This window comes from Strigops habroptila, chromosome 10 (genome assembly GCF_004027225.2).
Source record: "Strigops habroptila isolate Jane chromosome 10, bStrHab1.2.pri, whole genome shotgun sequence".
Lineage (NCBI taxonomy): Eukaryota > Metazoa > Chordata > Aves > Psittaciformes > Psittacidae > Strigops > Strigops habroptila.
Genome location: NC_046359.1, coordinates 29,007,173 through 29,028,936, shown reverse-complemented (window position 1 = coordinate 29,028,936; position 21,764 = coordinate 29,007,173). Strand labels below are relative to the sequence as shown.

Sequence of the window (21,764 nt, the reverse complement as noted above, 5' to 3'; positions counted from 1 at the left end):
AACAACAGAGTATAGAAAATAAAGGCTTCTTAATACTGACTTACCTCGTAGCCAGGGAGTATGCGAGATCTTATGGCCAAATACATTGTTTTTATTAGTGTCAAGTACTTGATTTAAAGTAAGACCTCGTCACCTTGCAGAGAGATATTTTTCCTGGGGTATATGCACGTATCTATTTATCTATTGGGTGTGAGTATGTATATACACACACCTAGCAGTAGGCCTGGTTAATGTCGGCTTGACTGAGAGAGGATGTTAGTAATTACAATTTCTCTAAACACTACTTTGGCATAGTTTAGCGTATCAGCTGGCTTCTGCTGCCAGAGGACCTGTGCTGCCTACTGGAAGTGGCTGCAAAGCCAGAAGCCACAATAAGGGCCATTTCCACCCCTGTGGAGCTCAGTGGTTTTTTGCCGTTGATTCAAGAGAAAGGAGTTTTTTTGGCTATTTTTCGGGGTGCCCACGGGCAGCGAGGAGCATCTTTGGGCAATGCTGGGTGAGGAAGGCCAGGACTAGTGCAGAACACAGGCAGCAGCTACTGGGCTGGCGTGCCCCAGACGGGAAAGACCATGGAAGAAGATTCTATGATTCTAAGAGTCGTAGTCACACCGCCAATGCCGCTGAGCCAGAGCTGCTTGCATGGATGAGAAATCAATCTTTGGCCAACACTGAAAACAGCCTCAGTGGCACTTCTGCAGGAGCTGGGACTGTCCCCCACCTGCACAGGGAGGCTTTCAAAATGGACTTTATTCAGTTTCTCATTCCTTCCTCGTGAATGTGTTTTTAAGGGCCCATGCTGAAACAACAAACGCAAGCTGAGAGCTGTTAATCTAGCAACTGATGCTGCAAACTCTTACACAATTGTTTTTCTCTTTCACAGGCAACACTTCTACTGTTTTACAAATAGGCTGACTAAGGTTCTCGTGCATTAAAACTGAGACAAGAAACATCTTGCATGCATTAGTGTTAGAATGAGTCCATATTAAGAATAGCTTCTGGTCTTACATTTTATGAGCCCAGTAAATCAAGAGCATTAAGGAAAAAAATGACATTGCTTTTTCGTGCAGTACCTGCAACCCAGAAATTTTCACGTGCAAGAACATCTGAGAAAAAAATAAGTAAAATGTATCTTTCCCTCACACCATTTATTATGTTATGCTTAGGTCACTTTTAAACCTCTCTAGATCTAAGGAGTTCCTTGAAATAACAGTTTTGATTTTGTTTCTCTTTTCTGTGGTCTCTATAGTACCTTTCTCATGAAAAGAAAAAGCTTGCCTGATGATAAACTTCACAGCACAAACCCTTTACATGTTCTCTAGATGCACTGATTTTCTAAAACAGTTCTTAAACTCTTCTTTACATGCTCGAGATCTTTCTATCGTATATCACCAGGTGGAATGTTACACATCTTTAATTTTCACCTTGAAGCATTCTTACATCAAATCATTAATCTCTATTGTTCAGTTTTGACTACACTACTACTAAACAGTTAATTAAGCAAAAAGAAATGCAAAGAATGCATAAAAAGGCACAGTATTATTCTGGTGACAGCTTCCTGGTGGTCCATCATATATAAAACTAGTTATTAGGAATGTGTTTCAAACTGGCACCATAACACATATTTCAAAGTTGTTAAATTTAATTGTATAAATAGTTACTGACTGTATTTGGACTGTTTTAAAAAAGTGTATATGTAATAAATCACCTCATGAAAAATATTCATAGAACATCCTCAGCTACCACAACTAGGAGAGACAGCCTCCAGTTTTTATCAATAGTATCTACAGCAATTAGCTCTGATATTGAGCAAAATTAGAACTTGATCCTTCAAGCATTTACACACATGAGTATCCCCACAGGGGCCAATCAATATCCTCTGTAGTCATGGAAATATTCACATGCATATGGTCAGTCATAAGTACATGTTTTTCAGGAAAGGGGTGTATTTTTCTAACAGTGAATCATTTTTAGGGTTCAGTCCTGCTTACCCTAAATTTTGGCAAAACAACCCATGTTAGTAGGAGTAGGCTTTGGGGCAAATACAAGACGAATTCAGAAAGCAGTAAACATATTTTTCCTTTTAGTGCAGTGACTGCTCTTAATATTAAACCCTATGCTTGACATGAATAACCACCCAGCAGGGTGATAGAGAACACAAGATAACTGAGGCATTAAGTGACTTTTCTGCAGCCTACACAGTGCTTTAAATATTGACACACACTCTTCATGCTTCCATTTGTTTTCTAAAAAGTAATGCCTTTCTTAAATGTAATGACTTGGTTCAGTACAGAGTATTCTCGCACTGGCAAGAGCTAGTGATATGCAATGCCTTTTACATCAGACTGTTTCTAAGCTGTAATGTAATTGGTATTATTTATTGAATGACTTCCACCAAAGGTAGAAGAAAGATAAAGCTGCTGCTTTCAATTATACAATCAAGAATGTAAAAAAGCAAACCTGTATATGTGGAATGGAAATCATTATATCTGATACAGCATGTCAAACAACAATAGTGTTTGTGCTAATCAGATTTTAGAAGACTATCGTAGTTGATTTTAATACAAAATGGAAAACAGTGAATAAAGTCTGCTGACCTATCCCAAACCATACTCAGTTCTAAATCATTGTTGTCTTATACAGTAATCCAATATGCTAGTTCCAGCAGATTCTCTGCCATCACTATTTGAGAAATCAATATTGAAGCTAAATCGACTCCTACCAAGAACTCTGCAGTAATGACAACCTGATATCCACCCAGCTATCAAACATTGTGGCTTACTTTAAATTAATCTGTTGCATTCACAGTTACACAGATCAAAGCTACAGCTTTTGGGACAAGGGCTTTTGAGAGACCCCCACCTAGCATGTTTCAGCCCTAGAGCCAGTTAGGGGCTGAAAACTTCCAGCTCTGGTTGTTGTTGAAGATAGAGCACTCTGAAAATAACCTCAGTCATACGAGAATCTCTGAGATCCTGTTGTCCATACCAAATGGAGAGGGCTGAGTCTTCCCTGCATCCCTGAGAAATAAAGGCAGTCTTATTTCCAAACCACCCCATCAGTTGACATGCCTCCTTGTCCCACTTGACTTAGGGGACTTCTCTCCCTGGTCCTGCCCTCCTCTAAAGGGGATCCCCAACCCCATCTACCTACCCCAGAAGGGATCCCCATCTTGCCTACCTACCCAAAAATGAACCCCTGCCCCTACTTGCCCTACATGGGTCAGCCTGTGCCATTGCCAGGGCAGGCGGCATGTGTACAAGTTCCATGAATAGTCAGTGTGATGGGGGCTCCAAATCCCTTGCAAATGTCACCAATAATCTCCAAATCAGGGCAGCATAGAGGGCTGACTACTTTGTAGCCTGACTACAAAGCCAGCAAGGAACAAACTGGTGTTTAAATATCAATAGAAAACATGGAGTATGGTTGCTCATGGAAATTGGCAGCTAGTGAATTAATCAATGTGAATTTGCTAAATAAGAAGTAGAAATCAGATGATCTTTATAAATTATTAGAACTAGGTTTATCTCTTATATTGATTCCCCTTGAATGACTTGTGAGCCAGTGTAAGTCTATTTGTCTGTTATACTAACTGGATCCTCCAATCTTATAAAAGATACTACCTCTGAGAGAAAACTGTGTGTGTAAAATAAAAACACACATTTTGCTCCTGTACAGGTAACCACCAACGTGCTTAAACCCTGGGGAAGTCCTTAACAACATTAACAACACTCATACATTCATCATATTTATAAAAGTTTATAAGATTTTAATTATTCAAGATACCAGAATATCATGCACTTTCAGTTAGCTATTGTAGCAAATGTACAACTGCAGTATCTCAACATAATGACTTTATTTGGCATTCTTGTTTTCCAGAAGGTTTTTTTTTTCTCTTTTCATGACCATTTCCTATAAACAGATATAAGTAACATACTTACACTTCAAGAATGTATTCATTTTTATCCTGGCATCCACATCTGTCCTTGTTTAATGCTCTGCTGGTGGTCTGGCTCCATGGTATGCCCACTGCAACACTCATCTTAAACAATATTTACATTGATTAGGGACCCCAGTGCAGTAGAGGCACTTATTAGAAAATGAACACGGTATCCTCGGACAACAGCGAATATCTAATTATTTTCTTTCTGTTCAGAAAGAAATGTATTGTGTAAGTGTATAAACAATTGACTGTTAAAATGGGAAGGTGATGGAGAAGAACACTGTGTGAATGTATAACATAAAACTCTGTGTGGAAAACATGCAGTTGATAATCATGCAAGAAATGGGAGCAGCAATGTGTTTTTATTCAAATTATACAATTCTGAATACTTTCTTTTATGCATATCACAGTAAAACCCTGTCCTACCAATAAAATCTTATAAGCTCATTAAATAAAACACAATATTGAAGTAGGAAAGCATATTCATACAAACAAAACTACATCACAAAATATGCTTGTGGCAAAACCAAAATTGAAGCCTTACTCTGCAACGGTGAGGAGAAGCCATAAACACCATCCACTTAAAAAAAAAAAAAAAAAGAAGCACTGATTACAAATTCAAATCAGTCATATGAACAGAATTATGTCTGTCCTACTGTGCTGTTGCTTTCCTTAACATGGGCAGTGTACATTAGAACCAAGTAATTTATATCTGGCATAAATAGCCATAGAGGAGAGTGTACGGCGTGATGGCCATCTTCCCCATGTGTCTAGCCAATAAAAGCAATTAGACAGTGGTTAATAATTTCTTAAGCTACTACACCCTGCCTGCTTGCAACCCCATTGTCTTCTGTGCTTTGGCAACATGTGTTTCTCAATATGGTTACTTACCTTAAGTCAATTAACATGAGGCCAAGTCCCAGTTAAAGAAGGTGGTCTGAAATGTTTGCTCAGATTATAGATCAAACCCCATGCTTGATTATTCCATCATTTTTAACTTGTCCTGCATAAACATGAGGGCTACAGATTACCCTGACTCCAATAGTTTGTTAATAGGAGTGCAGAAAATATCCTTCCCTAGTGAAGACACTCCAGTGATGGTCCAGTGCCCTGGAGTGGGAATGCAGAAACACACCACAAAGCACATCAGTGAAGATATATGTGCACCCCTTTGCTCTGACAGCTCCTTATTATTCAAGATACATTACACTTGCTCTTTTTTCTACAGTGCTTAGCGGTTGGACTTAATTCTATAAAGGAATTTTGAGGATGAGAAGTCTGAAGCATGTTGTCTCTGTGGGATGGCTGAGCCCAGATTCTGTGCTGCATATTGTTCTGGATGTGAAGGAGTCCATAGCAGCCTAAAGGTCTTTTCTGATTGTGAGGGTCTGAGCTACTAAATCTGGAAATACTCCAGCTGAGTGGGGCCATGGAAAGTCATGGCAAAGTCCTGATGAAAGTGGGCTAAGAAAAACCAGAGGGTATCTTGGGTAAATTGCTTGAAACAGTTTAGGCATGGGACCCCAGACCTTCAACTGGGGTGGTAGTCATCAGGGGTCACTAGAGAACATGGAGCACAGAGGCAGTAAGGGGCAATAGCAGAGGTAAAACGGATGCTTGAACAACTTTTTTTTTTGTCTCCAGAAATCTAGTCTTTTCATATCTACCAACACAAAAGTTTAAAAAATCCAATTCTGATTCTTAGTAGCAAGTCCACATTTGTCATGAAGGAAAGGTACTTGCTTTTGTGTGGGCCCTATTTAGATGCTCAGGAGCATTTGGAGTACAAGCAGAGGAACAAGATGTGAGGTGTCAAGGAGAAGGGTTGGGAAACAACATGGTGTTGCGAAGCTTGTCATTCGTCACTGGGTTTTCTTTCCTCTAGCATTAGCCTCTTCTATCTCCAACTGCATCCTCCAAGCAGAAAGAGAGATGGAGGAGAGCACAAAGATAGCATGTGTCTTGTTGATATTCCATGTCACTGAGGGGTTTTGTGACCATCCTGAACAGGGCATCCCTGAGAAAAGCCACCTCCCTGGGACTTCACAGGCACAGATTGTGAGTGATCTGAGAGGAATGGCTGATGCCATGAAGTCTGAGCTCCTCACTCCAACCCTAGCTCAAGGACAGTGTGTGTCCTCAGTGTGCCATGCCACAGGCCTCAGAGAGCTCCAATAACATTAAAATGGACACAGAGTAAGGAGAAGCCAATCCATTAGTGCAGTTTGGGAATCATTTGAGAGAGATGCTGGTGATATCTCAAAGCATGAACAAAGACAGTTTTTGATGAACTTTCCCTGGCTTAGAATAGGAGTTTGTGTCTGTCTAGTGAAAAGTTGCTGGTGGAGATGCCGTTCCACAAGATTTTGTTCAAGAGAGAGGTTGTCTTTACAGTTTTCTCCTTGGTTCAGAAAGGGTTTGAGGTGCCCACAATAGGTTGGTTACTCTTAGCTGAGAATCATGATAGTAGAAAACACAAAGTCCTTTCTTATGACAGCTTACAAATTTGGAGCTTTTATGTATACAATCTGTGTGCATATGTGCTTATACCTTTTCAAGATATAACTTAGCAAAACTTTTGTGCTGATTTATTAGCTGAGGAGTAACGTGCATTCCTCTGCTATTTACCAAAGTATTGTTGGTCATGATGGAAAAAAAGATACTTCATTTTCAGAAAAGGCAGGGAAAACCCTGAAAAAAGTATATTAAATAAAAAGGTCCTCTTTTAAATCAAATGATGCTCTAGTATTTTCCAGAACAGCCCCCTCTAAATCTCTGAATCCTGTACTTAGCACCTGAATGTTCCCAAAAACTTGGGGATGGGAAAGAGCAGTTGTTAAATGCTGTGAACCGAAAGTTTACATGTACAAAATGTCACTTTACTGCGGCATATGAGTAAGAAAACATCTGTCCAAAAAAGTGATTGATTCTGACATATGTGAAGTAGATATAAGCAAATAAAAAGTGATCCCTCTAAATCTTGTTTTGCAGCATGTGTAAAATAATGCAAGCTATATATTTAAGATGCAACTTAAATTAAATATGGTTGTGTTCAATCTGTCTGTGAAATATGAGATCTACTGCCACTTTTTTGTGCCTCAGAAGTTCCCCAGGACTGTTTTATGAACTCTTTCTAGTTTATTTTTTAATATTAAAAAATGGAAAAAGGCCTCTTTCTGTTTTGCTGTTCTCTACCAGTGAATCATGGGTCCCTTGCTACTCTGAGAGGGAAGTTGTTTTAGTAATTCTGGAAATAAACTTACTGCTGAGTCAGCATCACAGCTGAAAATGACAAGTTTCATATTAAGAAACACATTAGAAATAGTAAGTAACGGTATATCTCTTAGCCTCCCCCGTTAAAATTAGCTGGTGTGCCAGGAGCTGATTTAGCAAGTGCCTATATACATACTAGACATGAGAAATATGTCTTGAATATTGTCAGTTTGAAAAATCAGGTTAATTTAATAAGAAAGAGACTAAAAGAAATCAGGATAAAATGGAAGCAGCACTAAATATTTGCTTACAATGGCACTCCACCCCAAAATGCTTAAATGTAACCCTAAAACAGATCAATGTGAATGGATTTTTCTGTTCAGTTTTCTCTGCTAGGTGATTTTCAAATAAGCAATTTTAGTAGCATTTCTACATCAGTGTACACTTACAGATAAACCAGTGGGATTTTGTTACTCTATTTATCTGGAATTCTAGCTTTTATGGAGAAAATAATTGGAAACAAAACATTTCCCAGCAATCAATCTTTTCGTTCGGATTTGCTAAACATGTCCATATGTAGTTATTGCTTGTATTTGGAAGATTGGTAGCAGTTATAAGGAAGAAAAATGCTACAATTGCAAATTCAGGTAGTCATTTGGCAGTCGCAGGGGGAAGCCTTTGTATTATTTTTTTTTTTTTGGTAAAGGAAGCTCAGTAATTTACTGCTACTTATACCTTAATATCAAACAATGTTTTTTATGGCATATCTTTCAGTCTGTTAGAGAAATACAGTTGATTTTTCAAACAGTACCCAATACCTTCCTGCGGAGGAGAGAGCTGCTGCGTCCTTCCCCTCTCCACCTCTGGGCCTGATTCTGCCCCGCTGATTGTCCACAGCTCACCTCCACAGCCACCGCCGCAGCAGTATCACCCCTTTAGGTGCTCTGAAATCTGAAAGAATTTTTGCCAGTGACTTGTCTTCAGAAAACCCAAAGTCCAGTGAAATAAACAGGAATCTGAAGACTGACTAAAATTTAATGTGAACCTGAGTCAGCTCAGAAAGAAAAAGGCAGTCTCTGATAGGCAGAATTTCTTAAAATATTGCAGTTGTCTGGTTATGATTTAAGTTTCTAGCTCAGAGAAATGCTTGATACTTGCATGAAGTCCTTCCTGACTGTACAGAAGCTATTCACTGAAGTCTTTCACTGTCTTTATTTGCCTCTTTTTTGCCTTTAAAAACCTCATTGAAAACTGGACCCAAAGCTTACTGAAGCCTTCTACAAATACGTAAATATTTCCCACTAGTAGTAGCACAGTACTAAATACTGTAATGACTCTACATTAAAAGTGTACACCATGACATTTTAAGCTACAAAAGTTTCACAAAGGAGGAGCAACCATTAGTGCTAATATAAAGTGCTTTAAAAATAATTTTACACAGGAGTATCGAGAATCAGAGTTTTAAAAACCTTAACATTAATATTCCCTTGGACTTGTTACTAGCGAGTGACACTATGAAAGATAATGAAAAAACTTACTGTAAAACCTCGGAGTCCTTTTTCTTTTCTTCCCCTTTCCCACTGTAGCATGAATATGTGGCGAAAAGTCAGAATTGTGCAGAAGAAAAATATTCCAAGACACTGTAAAAGCGCCTTTCCCACAGCCCAAGGGAACACTGACTATTTCAATAATCAGTGTGAACTTTTTGGATATGATTTCTGTTTCCTTTCTCTGTCTCTCCCTCCCTCTCAATTCTTTTCCACCATTCTATGAGTATTACTGTTTTCTCACTAAAGGAAGTAGAAGAGCTGCATGACAGCATTTATTTTAAGAAAACAAAAAATGTGTATTAAAATGAGAGGCAGTTTAAAAGGAAAACACCAGGCGGGAATTATAGTCTCAAGAGAGGGGCAGAAAGATGACAAATACTACAGGAGAGCAAATTATAGATACTGAGCTTTTGCTCAGCAGGAAAAGCAGCATCTTTAGAGAACAAATTCCATGCATTTTACCTTCATCCCAGCTTCACTAGGGATCAGTGCTCGGATGTGAATAACCATGGGTTATCGTCAGTATAACGGAATCCTGCAATTTACCAAAAGGAACAGGAAAAATGGACTTTTGCTAGAACTTTCATACTTTTCAGTCAACCTTTACTAGTCAGACATATGGACTATGTTAGCACTTCAGGTTACTGGCCCAAAGTCAACCTTGAAAATTAATTTCCCAGAAATATAGAAATTGCCATTTTTCACACCTTGGGTAGGGAAGGCCAAAACAGGTAAAGCTAAAAGTATTCAAATACTAGTTTTGAACTAGTTGATTTCCTCTGAAATAGCAACTCTATCAGGATGACAGAAATTTCTGTATACAGAGGCATGTGACTCATCACAAACCTGGTTATAATTATGGATTTCAAACCAGTATCTAATAAGCTGAGGCCCAGACAGCAGCTCACAGTAGTGGAACACGTCCAGTATTCATTAAAGATGTACAATCTAGAAGTCCAGGGTTTAAAGACAGTTTTCAGACACAATTTTCCCACTTGTCTCAGGAATAAGGTAGAATAGCAAAAACAGAGGTAATAAAACGTGGTCGACCTCAATGACTTGGCGTGCATTCTTGGCAATAGTAAAATAGAGAGACCACAGCTTAACTCTGTGAGTGAACTTGCAACACCCTGATTTTTGCATCTTTTTCTTTCTGTGGCTGTTTTTTTTGGATCAAAGAAACAATCCATTTGCCCATATTTTCAAAGATGACACACCAAAACCTCATCCACCATAAAAGTACATTTAAATACACCACTGTCTCTGGGAAATAGTGCATTTCTCTTTGTGAATTATTTTGATTCACCAATTATCACGAAAACTGGAAAGAGATACTGATATCCAGTAAAGATGGAAGAAGAATTACAGCATGGAAGGATAAACTCATGGTTCTTTACTTGGCTGTTCTGTTACTGGTTTTGGGCCCATATGAGAACACCTCTGGCTAGGTTGCCTGCTAGGTCTGAACCTGTAAACCCTGGATTTAAAATCAAGATCCTCAGCTCTTGGAGGTAAAAGGTGAAGCCCATTAGTGAAGAGACAGAGCAGACTCATGAAATTCCATATGTGCTATTGCCACAAGGGGGGAACACATCCCAGTGCCAGGGTGGGAAGTAACCAGATTAACCGTCCAGCCTGCAGCTGCCAAAATGAGAACCGAAAGTGCTATGCATAAATACATACATAATCATCCAGACGAGTTTTTACCTTTGGATTACATATTTGTAATAACTCACCCAAATGGCAGTTTAATTTACAGTAATAAAGCCATATGCCTTTGCTATTATATAGTCCTTCCACAAAAAAATGCGTCTTGGACTTGGTAAACATTGCCTCCAAATGCTGCTTATTCATAGAAAAACCCTCTTGTTTTAATAGACAGCCATTTTCTGGCAAAAGCGTTTTTTGCAAATGTAGTGCTCATTGAAAAATACCCCATTCGGTGCCTTTGGAAAAAAAAAAGTAGCTGATTAGGAGACTGATGTCCCTCTATTACAAATCTATGTAGCAAATAACGCTAAGGAGATTGTGACTTTAAAAGAACGAGTTTCATTGTTTAGCTTCAGCACAGTGTGAGAAGGATGCAGAGAGTGAAATCTCTGGATCATATACCAAAATAAACATTTCAAATCTAATACACAGAGAATTGTTAAAGTGCGACATTCCCTAACCTAATATAAAATTTGGTACAACTGAATCTGTTAGAAAGAAAAAAAAAAAATCACCATGCTTATGATATGTATTCTATTAAATTCACTATAAATATTTCTCTGGTCCAAGACATTTCTTGCTTCTAAGGGTGCACAGATAATCTGCATCATTCTGAAACATGCTCAGAATCAGGACTGTATATCGATATGTAAACAGTCCTGTGGCATGATGGTGTTACTCTTGTACTTCAACACCAGAGGCCTTATCCAGTCAAGTATGATGCAGGATTGAGCACAGAAGCTGTGCTGATGTGTAGGTGCTGAGAGAACCACTCAGCACCTCCAGGGATTGGATTGCAACTGGGTGTGACCAGCACAGCAGGATGCAAGGCAGTAAATATCAGATTTGCCACCAAAAGAAAAAAAAAGCAAACTAGATATGACTCACTTTCGCTAAACTTTAGACATACATCAAGGAACTAAAGCCAGTTGTCCTCAGTAAGCTAGTTTAAGCAACCAAAAACATCGCTACCATGGCAATAACTTGAGATTTTCTCTAAAAAGCAGATAAGCATTTTAGGCAGTTTTCTAGAGCAAAGCATGAAATCCTTTTAAGTAAATAGCTTCCTATTTTCCCTCTGTATACAACAGCTTCCTTCTTCTTGTGCCCAGGAATGCTGGAGTCCCAGGGACCCGGGGACAACTGGGGCTGCCCACCTCCTGCTGCATGCCCAGCCAGCTCTGCCCTCACACGGCAAAGGTGCATGGGGATTTGCCAATTTGCTCGCTATGACCAGATGAATATCTCAATTACTAATTCTCACTGAGCAGCTAGAGACACATGTATCCACAGCTGAAAATATACTTCTTTTTAGTTTTTTTTTCTGTTGGGGTGGGAGGAGGGTTAAGGAAAGAAGAGAGACAGAGAGGAGAGGCAGCTCAATGTTTGTACTTATAATCGGACAGGGATTCGTTGTTGAAATAATTCCCAATTTTAAAGTGCATAGCTTGGTTTTTAACAGCTACCAAGGTTTTCCTCAAACTGAAAGAAAAAGTCATGGTTTTTCTTCCAGCAAAAGTTGTTTTTGCTATCGCTTACCCGTGATCTCCTAAGGTGATTCTTGTCAGGGGTAGCAGCAGCCTGTCCTTTCTATTCCTCCACCTCCTCTGGCATCTGTTCCTCTCCCCCACTGCTGATATACAACACTACACTAGTGCATGAGAAGGCAGGGTGTTTGTTTTCAAACAGGAAGGAAAAAGGACAGAGTCCATCTGGGGTACAAATTTAACCACAGGTTCCTTGTATGACTAAGTGTGACTATGTATCATCCTAGTTTTCCCTTGAAAATATGACACGGACAGAGGCTGGTGAATACATTCATGCTTGAAATGAATTTAAGCAACGCTGTGCTAAAGGGCAAAGAGTGCTTCATTTCAGAGAGAGGTCAGAGTCTACTACTATCCTGAGATGTCACAAGGAACAACTAAAAATAACTGCCAGAAGTGGATTCCTCATTTCCGTGTACCAATTAAGTGGGACCCAGCATGGCCTAGGTCATGTATAGATGGCGGTGAATGTAAACGCAACCCGGCTCTTGCATCCCCCCATTCTGAACTAGCTGAGGAGATAGGCAGACCCCCCCAGCTGTTCCTGTGCATATGCCTCGGTTCACTCTTCCTGCTACAGACTGATGCTTCCAGCGAGCGCTGGTACAGGGATGGATGGCATCCAGAATGACTCATAACAAAGAGCATATGGCAGGACTAGACGCAGTGATCTAACATCTGTTGTGCTGCTTATTGTTAAAATTTCTCACTTCTGTTGGAGCTGGTAACCAAAACCAATAAACATTGTCTTCAGAGATCTTACCTGAGGAAATCCCATATACTCTTGGTTTTGTTACCATTAATTCTATCCAGTGAAAAGATGAGAATTATTTTATTCTTCAGGCATGTAAAACTCTTAAAAATTCTCTTACTCAAAGCTGTTTGAACAAGCTACAGTGATCAATAACTTGTCTTTAAACTTTTTGTGTCCTAAAGGTTTAAATGACTCCTATTCCACACCCCAACAGCTGAAGTTTTGTGCTTGTTGCACTAAGGTAACAGGCATGAGTTAAAAAGAAACAGGATGAAAAAGCATCTTCAAAAAAAAAACCAACCCAACCAAAAAACATGATCAGTTCATTGTATAGTCTCCCTTAAAGCATGGCAAAGGTCACTGCAGTTATACCTAACAAAGGACCTGTGTCTGAAAGAAGCAAGAAGCATTACCTCTATTTAATTCTTAAGGGTTTTTTTTCCCTCAGATAATTTTTCTTCAGAGAGAAGTGGGACTGCAAGTGCAGACGTGTAAAACTGGAAATTCAGCTGATGAAGCAGAATGTCCACTTTGCAAAAGATTCACTGAGTGAAGACATGAAATATATTGGGCGGCCCCTTGCAAGCAGAGATTAAACCATGTATCAAAACTAACACTTTGACCATCAAAAGGTATCCAAAGAACAGCATTGTGACTGGATGATCTAAGTTACTCCCTTTCAGCCGAGAGATGGAAATAGTTGCCAACAAAAATGTTAGGATTTGACAAGACTTGGCAAATTACTGGGATATAAAATCATGTTTTGTGAGTTATAAGGCCTTCCAGGAGATGTGACAAATCCTGAAAAAGGGTGGAAAAGCATGCACAGCCCACAGAAAATTACTCCCTTTTCATGGACCTTCCAAAAGTAAGGAAATGTGAAAAAAAAAGTGCACAAGAGACTTGCCAGTGCCAGACTTACCATTTCATTTAATAAGCACACTTCATAAAATGTTGAAAAAAATAAATGATTGTAATAAAGGGTATGCATATTATAGTGACTAGTTAGAAAGCAAAAGCATTACTTTTTTGCCCCAAAGACAGAGAAGTAATTGATATTGGGATAACATGTCCTAACCTAAAGAGTGACACCTAAAAATTATTATTAGTAGTAATAGTAATAATATCAACAATGATAATAATCATAATAATAACCCTATTAATGGTTATCTCCAACATGTATAATTTTTCGTCTTCACTATCTCTTGCAACACTGATTATTGTTAGTATTCCAAATGTGATGGGTAGTGGTAGAAGCCATTGACTCCCTTTGTTCTGACTCCTCCCATAGTGAATGAAAACTGGAGATGTGCAGGGCAGAGCTGGAGGAGGAGCAAAAAAATTACTCTCAGGTGTATCAGCTATTGGATGTTGTCCTTCTCCTGATCCATCATGGTTCATAACAGGCAGGGATGGGAAAACAGGAAAACATCTTCTGCAGAGCAGGAGCATGACCCAGGGGAGAAAACAGCCATTTACGGAGCCTGCATGTGACCTAAAGCTTTAAAATACAACCAAACCAGTAGGAGCCCTCACCAGCTCCTTACACGTCATACATTCGTGGCTTTAACAGGATTTAACCCTTGGTGGTGGTGGTGTCAGTGACGAAGTGGGCCAGCAACCAGGGCTATCCAAACACACATCTGAAGGGCCACCCAAGCAGAAGGAAAGGATGATGTTAATGTTGGATGGACCTGGGAGCAGTGAGACAACACTAAGAAAGGGCAGAATATGAACAAAACTTTTTGTGGCTGAGATAACTTATTAGGCTATGGAAAAGCCTCACAACAGAAATACTGCACAACATAAATTTACTTTGGAAATTTAAATCTGGAAGCATGTAGCCCATGTCAAGATGTTATAGTGGATGTGGTATTGGGTTAGTATCATTTCCAGCAGCCTATGTTATGCTAAAAAAAAATTTATTTGGGGCTAAAGTGCAGAGGAATGTGTCTTAAACAATAAACAAATGTAATGAAACACTTGCAGAGATTCTGCATTTTAAAAGATTGTAAGTAAAATGGAACTAATTGCTCAAAACCTTTTCCTTCCTTTGCTTTCTTTAAACGTGTCTCCTCTAATTTCCTGAGATAAAATGTGACATTTAGAATATAAGGTTTCTCATAATTAAGCATTCTAACATACAAAGTAATGGAATTTATTTTAAAATATTGCCCTCTGCAACAGCCTCATAGGATACACGTCTTTATTTCCAGACAGTAACAGAATGTAGCAGTTACACAGTCATGATTGGATTAGTGGATTTTATTACATGAATGCCTATACTAATTTTCCATTTTGATATTCATGGTCCCTCTGCTCTCTGATAGAAATGATGATGACTGAAACCTTCAATAATATTATCTGGAGCACAGTGACATCTGAAGAGGCCCCCAAGCACAAATTCAAATTGGTCACTTCAAGCACATAATCTTTCACAGGTTTAAGCCTTTCAACACAGCCAAAATGTCCAGGACACCACCTGCATCCAATGCCATCCATCCTAACCCAGTTATATAGTTTGCTAACTCTTATTTCTTCTTTCTAGCCCAGGTGCACAGCTTAACATCTCCCTTCCTCCTCATGCTGCCTTCCCAAAGCTCTTCACATTTCAAGATGACACATGAGAATGACATGGACCAAAATACCCACATACAATCATCTTCAGAGCTTTTCAGCCTCTTCTCACTTCACCACTGCAGAACTGGATCCAAATAAAGACAAAACAGTCTATAAAACAAGTTTTCAAAAGCCTTAAAAAATATATCAGATTCTCTTCAGTTTGCCAGGAATGTATTTCCTATTCCAAGTGCACTCACTCTCCCACTTGCATTCTAAAAATTAAATACACACCACCACTCAGCTCCCAGCTCAGTATGCCCAGTTGTACTGAACAGTTGCCCTCCCATGTCCTCCTCAATTTTCCTTCCAATTGGAATATATATTTTAATATAGATACATGTGTATGTATAGTAAATATACACTTACAGATACTCACAAAGACAGAGACAAAAAAATGTTGAAAATTACCTAATTGTTTATGTAAGTGTAGATTTAGTGGTATGGATTTAGAATTGTCATTTGAGAATCTTTTCTTGTTTTATTATTAGCACAAACTGTCTTGCAGTAGTTTTACAGAACTCGAAAGAGTTGCTCAAAATGTAATTCTTTTGTTCTAGAAAAATAAACAGAAGAAAATGTAGGCATCCTGCTTGCTATGCTAACATCTTCATTTATACCTAACTGCATTGCATTTTCTGAGCAAGGTGTAATTTTGCTTGAAGAAATGCTCTTGCATGCCCAAATATGCATCAAAGTTTGCTTCTACAGACACACATACACAGTTCACAAAAATATTTAATTGATGTATGAGATCCAGAGTAATTATCTTCTGGTATTAATTCGTTTTTCTGTCAATAATCAATAAGAAGACAAACTGTGACTCATGTCATCACAGTTCAAAAGTTTCACCCCTTCGACTGTTATGTCAAGTCTCTGAGAGAGTCATGCATCATGCTTGCTGCCAGTCATTTCATCATCAGTTCTATACCCTTCTTTCAACGTGCTCAACTCACAGAACAAATTACAGAGTATATCAAGGTAATGAAAATGTGGTATATAATCAGTTCTACTATATGGAGACTTAGCAATTTGAGAACTAGCACTTAGACTTCTTTTGGTTAGTTCTGTTTCTTGCTGTTCTGTCTCAAGGATTTTAAATAATGTCTGCATGGACTGCAGAAGAATCTGATTTCTCTCTCTCTCCAAAATCATATCCTGTCTTAGAGTTGGCAGGAAACCTTCTAGAGGAAAAAAATAAAGCATTCATTTCTAATCTTGGCCCAGTAAAATTCAGTACACAGCCGCACAGTTCTCATACTATTCTCTTACTATTATCCAAATTGCAATTTTCTCATTATTTACTGAGTGAAAATAAAATTATCTTATTAAGTTCTTCTCAAAATCATAGTTGAGATGAACATGTGCCATTATCCTTTCAAAGCATAGTCTCTTTTTATTGTTGAGGTAGGCTCAAACTATAAAACATATTGTAAATCCCCAAGTTATCTGTACTCCCAATACACAATTTAGTTACCAAGCAATAGTGCAAGTCAATAAGGACAATCTGATAATTTTGATTCAGACCTGAACTCCAATATTGAATGTTTGATGAGCTTCACTTGTCAAAAGCACATAAAATGTTTTAATATTAGAATTGGCCTTTTCCTGAAAGCAGAAAGACATTTTTATTGTTAAAACTGCAAAACTTCTAGGTATAAAGCAGCAGAAGAAATATCTTGTTATTGAGTGGAAGAGGCTATAACAATAAGTACATGAAGTACAGGCTAAAAATTGTCTGCCATAGATTTTAGACAGATGATGGAGTGCTGATAGGCACTGAACTGCTGCTGGGAGAACTTCAAAGCAAATTTATCATTTGATATTAGTAATAAGGAGTGGTTTGAGTAAGACTCCTAGATGATCCACCTCAGCACTGGATTCCGTCATCCCTTTTGCTTCTTATTCTGATGAAGAGGAGAGGAAGAAACACGAGAACAGGAGGAAAAAGACATCCCTTGCTAGCATCATGTAAACTTTTAATTCTGAATCACAGAAACTACTTAAAATAATCCTTGGTTTTCTTCCCTCCAGACAGCTCAAGTGTGAAATTTGGTGAACCCAACAAACCATTTGCACAAGTTTTCTTTAACGTTTCCAGTGATGAATGCAACATTTTGGGGTCTTGTTCTCAACTGTACCACTCAGCTTTTCTAAATAAATAGGATGTGGCATGTTACAGCATAGCTAGCTAAAATTAAGTGATATTAGGCTAGTCCTCATAGGCAGCACTCATCTTCTGTCAGCTCCAAATAGTGTCAGAGAAGATCATAGTGCTCAAACTGCAAACAGAAATAGTCCTGAGAGAAAGACCTATATTATGAAGGGCTCTGTCTGCAAAAACCCCATCTCAGCATGGTATTTTCCAAAGTTCTAGTTCAACTGATCCAAAGCAAAGCTACTCTGCTGCACCATCTAGTGACAATGAGAATTGTACTTCAGACAGCTGGTCTAATTAGAGTGTTACCCCTTCCCTCCAGTCTTCCCTCTCATTAGTTACAGAGTGAAATCCCAGTTCCTTTGAAGCCACAGGAGGCTTCCTGTTATCTTCATTGGGCTGAGGATGTCCTAAAACACTTCTAGTAACACTGGAGGAAGAAAAAATTCTAATTCCAGTGATGTTTTCTGGCCATAGTATGACCATTCTGGCAGAAATTAGGCTGAAGCACAAAGTCCTGATGGAAATGCAAACGTTCCTAAAATTCTGGTTGCTCAGATCCTAGGTTTTCCTTTGGAAGACTCCAAGGCTCATTAACTATAGTTCATTTTCCCCTGGCCGTTATATTAAACATGATACAAGTTTTAAACTAGGAAGCCTGTTTATTTTATTGAACTCTCTTTACTGTCAAACTGACACATGCAAAATACTCTTGCTTGGATGGAGGTCTGTGTATTTGTAGCTTTGAGACTGCAGCTTTCTCAGGACGTATAATGCCCCTAGTTAGAGATACTAGCTTTTTTAGTACTTAAATTTGGCTTAGTTCAATAGAAAGTCCTTGAATTTCTATGTTTATTGTCTCTGAAAGTTATTCCACAGACAGCTGGATTGTCTAACTTTCTCTGGACATCACATCAGGACAGCTTTGATGATGACAGGGCCATTGGGTAGACGGCTAGCTCTGTACAGTTTATATTGCCAAAGTAATAACATTCAATTGATAGATTTCACTACAAATTTTCTCAGTATATTGATTACAATAACACTGTCATAAATATATAATTTTTTAAATAATTTGTTCTACAAATTTCTCCAAGCATGTAAAACACATTATTTGTTAAACAATGACTTCATGGTTTGCCTAGCACAAGAAGTGACATACACTGGGGATTGGCTAGATGGCACTGGTGCATACGTATGTGTTACCACACAGATGCAACTGTTTAGAATATGATACTTGTTGGTTGAATTTCCTGGGATGTAATTGTTCAGCTGGAGCTTGATGGTGCTGTTGCTCTGTACTAATTATAGCACTGTATTGGTAAGGAAGGACATTCATACTTAGTTCTCCTTTAGTCCTTCACCCTGAGTTCCCTTGTTTGTGAGCTGATGTTTGCTACAGGAGGAAGGAAATCAACTACTCAGAAATTACTGCTTTGGTGCTGATGGTCTCTATGACTTTTATACATTTCTAAATAACCAACACACTCTACAAGTTTTGGCTCTTTATCATTTTTCCACACCTGAAGTAAACCCGAGAGCAGACAGAAGAGCACTTTCGGCTCTGTGATGCTGTATGCATATCAGAAGGCAATAATGAGTGCCCAAAGGTTCTGCCATTTTTTTTTTTTTTTTTGACTATCAGTGAATTTTATCACAGTGATACCTAAAAGTTAAACGTTCTCTCTACAATCCAAACCTTTCCCGTAGTAGAAAGGAACAGGTTTCCCCAATTCAGAGACAGTAAATCTATTAGTTAAAACTTTACTGTGCCACTGTAAGAGCCTGTAATAATGTCTTAAGGGACTGATTAGAATAGTTGTCATTAATTTCATGTATCTGTCATGGCCAGGGAAAAGATGAGAATGTGTATAACATCTGTATATGATGGTATTACCTATGCTGGCTGTCTCTCACTTCCCGTCTTTGTGACTTCTGCGACCCAGAGAAAGGGATTGCCTCTGTATGCATTAGTACGGCATTTGCTAAACTTTGTCCTGACTGGGGCCTCTGGGAACTAGAGGAATATACATGAGTGTATAATAACAATAAGTCATCATTCAAATTCAACATGTGGAGAAAATAGTTATAGCATGGCCTACATGAGTGATTACTGCTGAATACAGATCTAACTGCATGGAAAACTACATTCAGGAGGAATCCTTAGGCAGGCCTGCAAAATAATTCACTTTCTACTCCCCAAAATAGCATTTGCACTGTTCCCATACACCAGAACTAAACTGAATTTTAAGGAGGTTGGAATTACAGTTCTGTGGGATATACCCCAAAACGAATGGAGTGATTTTGCATTAAGAATATGCCTGAGTGGGAGATGGAGGCGGAAATAAGTTCAGCTGCCAGCTTCCTGCTGCCGAAGGGAAGCACAGCTGCTTGGATTATTGAGCCACAATATTTGGGTAACAGCGTTTTGGAAACGAGACATTACTGATGTTGTAGCTATGGCATATTTAGGTCCCAGTGGCTACCCTGGAGCCCCCTCTCACTCCCTGACTTTGAGCCAGTTGCTGAGCAGTGCTCTGAGGACTCTTAGGAAGTGGTGTGCCCACTATGGCACATGACATGACAGAGTAGGAAATTTCTCAAAGAAAGTAACTTGACAAGAACAAAATCTGATCTCAAGAGAAGCACATAAAATGCTAGTAAAATAACAGCAATTATTTGCATATTTTAGTATCTGCGTTGGTCTAATATTCTCTGGGGTGCAACCTTATACAGTGCACCCGCACAGCTATTCTCCTCCTCCATGCCCCCAGGTTCTGTATTTTGAACACTGTAAAATCCTTTCCAATAATTTTGGCAAAGAAAAGCTTACTTCATGAAGCTTTTTTTAAGGGTCTCATTAGCTATATTGTTCTTGTCTTCACATTCCTTTGACTTTCTCCAGCTGTAATCATTTTCAAGGCTGTTTACAATCTTCCCCCATACCTCCTTCATTCAGTATTTAGAGGTCAGTTCTTGCCTCCAGCCTGTGATGCCAATTTCAATCTTCCGTTCTTTAGATTTTGAATAAGCATCTGCTTTTTCCCAAGCTGTCCCTACAACTTGGAGGAGTCTGTCCATAAGTTTCTGCAGAAGTGCTTCTGAGAAGTTACCTCCATCTGTCAGTGAGAGAATTCATAGAGGTAACAAAATATGAGAGATAGACTTCCTCTCCCCCTAATCATGAGTTATGAAAATTATAAAGGAGAAAATTAACTTAATTGATACTGTATGTAATTGTACTGTAACAGACCTGAAATCTAATCAAGAAAGTTATTATCTGCGACACTAATGTTATGATTCTGCCAGTTCATATACTGCATTATTACAATAAAATGATGTTGGTAGGCTGAAAAAACCAGCTGATATCTACTTTATATATATTTAAAAAAAAGGTGTAAATCTAGTCTACTTCTGGTAACTTATACAGAGAAAGCCCAGTGACCTATACATTATCGCATCTCACAGGTCACTCCTAGTGTGACAAAAACCTACGGCTTAATCCTTTAATTGACTTCTTCGTTGGATTAACATCAGTGCATGAGACTGACTCACCAGTTAAGTGAATTGGAGGAAAGTAAAAAAGACTGTAGTCTCTCTCTGCAGCATGAAGAACTATATTTCCTTCACCTGGAAGGGATCAAGAGTTACTGAAGAATGAATCTCTAAAAGGAATAGTTATCTTCAAACAGTTATTATACAAATACAAAGGTGGAGGACATACTGCTTGTACATGTGTGGATTTCCAAGAGCCTGATTATGAAAATATAACATTATTACATGGAGAGAAAAAGTATGCGAGACATGACTGTTGATAACCACAGATTCTTCAGATCCCGTGTAAATATCTCTAGAGTATTAAACTTCTTGCAATCAATGGCAACACATTTTTCATGTTATGGACTTCTATTTTGTGACAGCAGATGACGTAATAATCTGGAAAGTCAGTCCAAGATTCATTGATAATTGTAGTATATTATATACCCATGGGAGAGACACCAACCCAGTATAAGGCTTACTTCAGATGTCTGCTGTGGTACATAGGTATATATATGTATATGATATGAAACTAAATTTTGCCAAGGGCTGTACTAGGTGGACAAAATTTTCTTTTGGGGGAGCTGCGATCTTAAATAGAGGCATAGACCCAATCCAGAGCACGTTGCAGCACTCACTCTGGTATGCAGATTGGCAGATGTGATCGTTTTATATTCTTTACTGGACTTACCTCAAGAAGTGCCAAATTTGTTCTAAACTATGCAACAGTTGTGGA

General features: G+C 38.6%; 1 long non-coding RNA gene across 1 annotated transcript; it reads right to left on the bottom strand.

Annotated features, from left to right (window-relative positions):
• Positions 1–4,363: 4,363 nt before the first annotated feature.
• Positions 4,364–12,035, bottom strand: LOC115613813. Its single transcript, XR_003993532.1, has 4 exons — positions 11,953–12,035; positions 9,166–9,238; positions 7,972–8,104; positions 4,364–4,520 (listed from the first exon to the last, which is right to left on the bottom strand). It is a non-coding gene; the product is annotated as an uncharacterized LOC115613813 (long non-coding RNA).
• Positions 12,036–21,764: the final 9,729 nt, after the last annotated feature.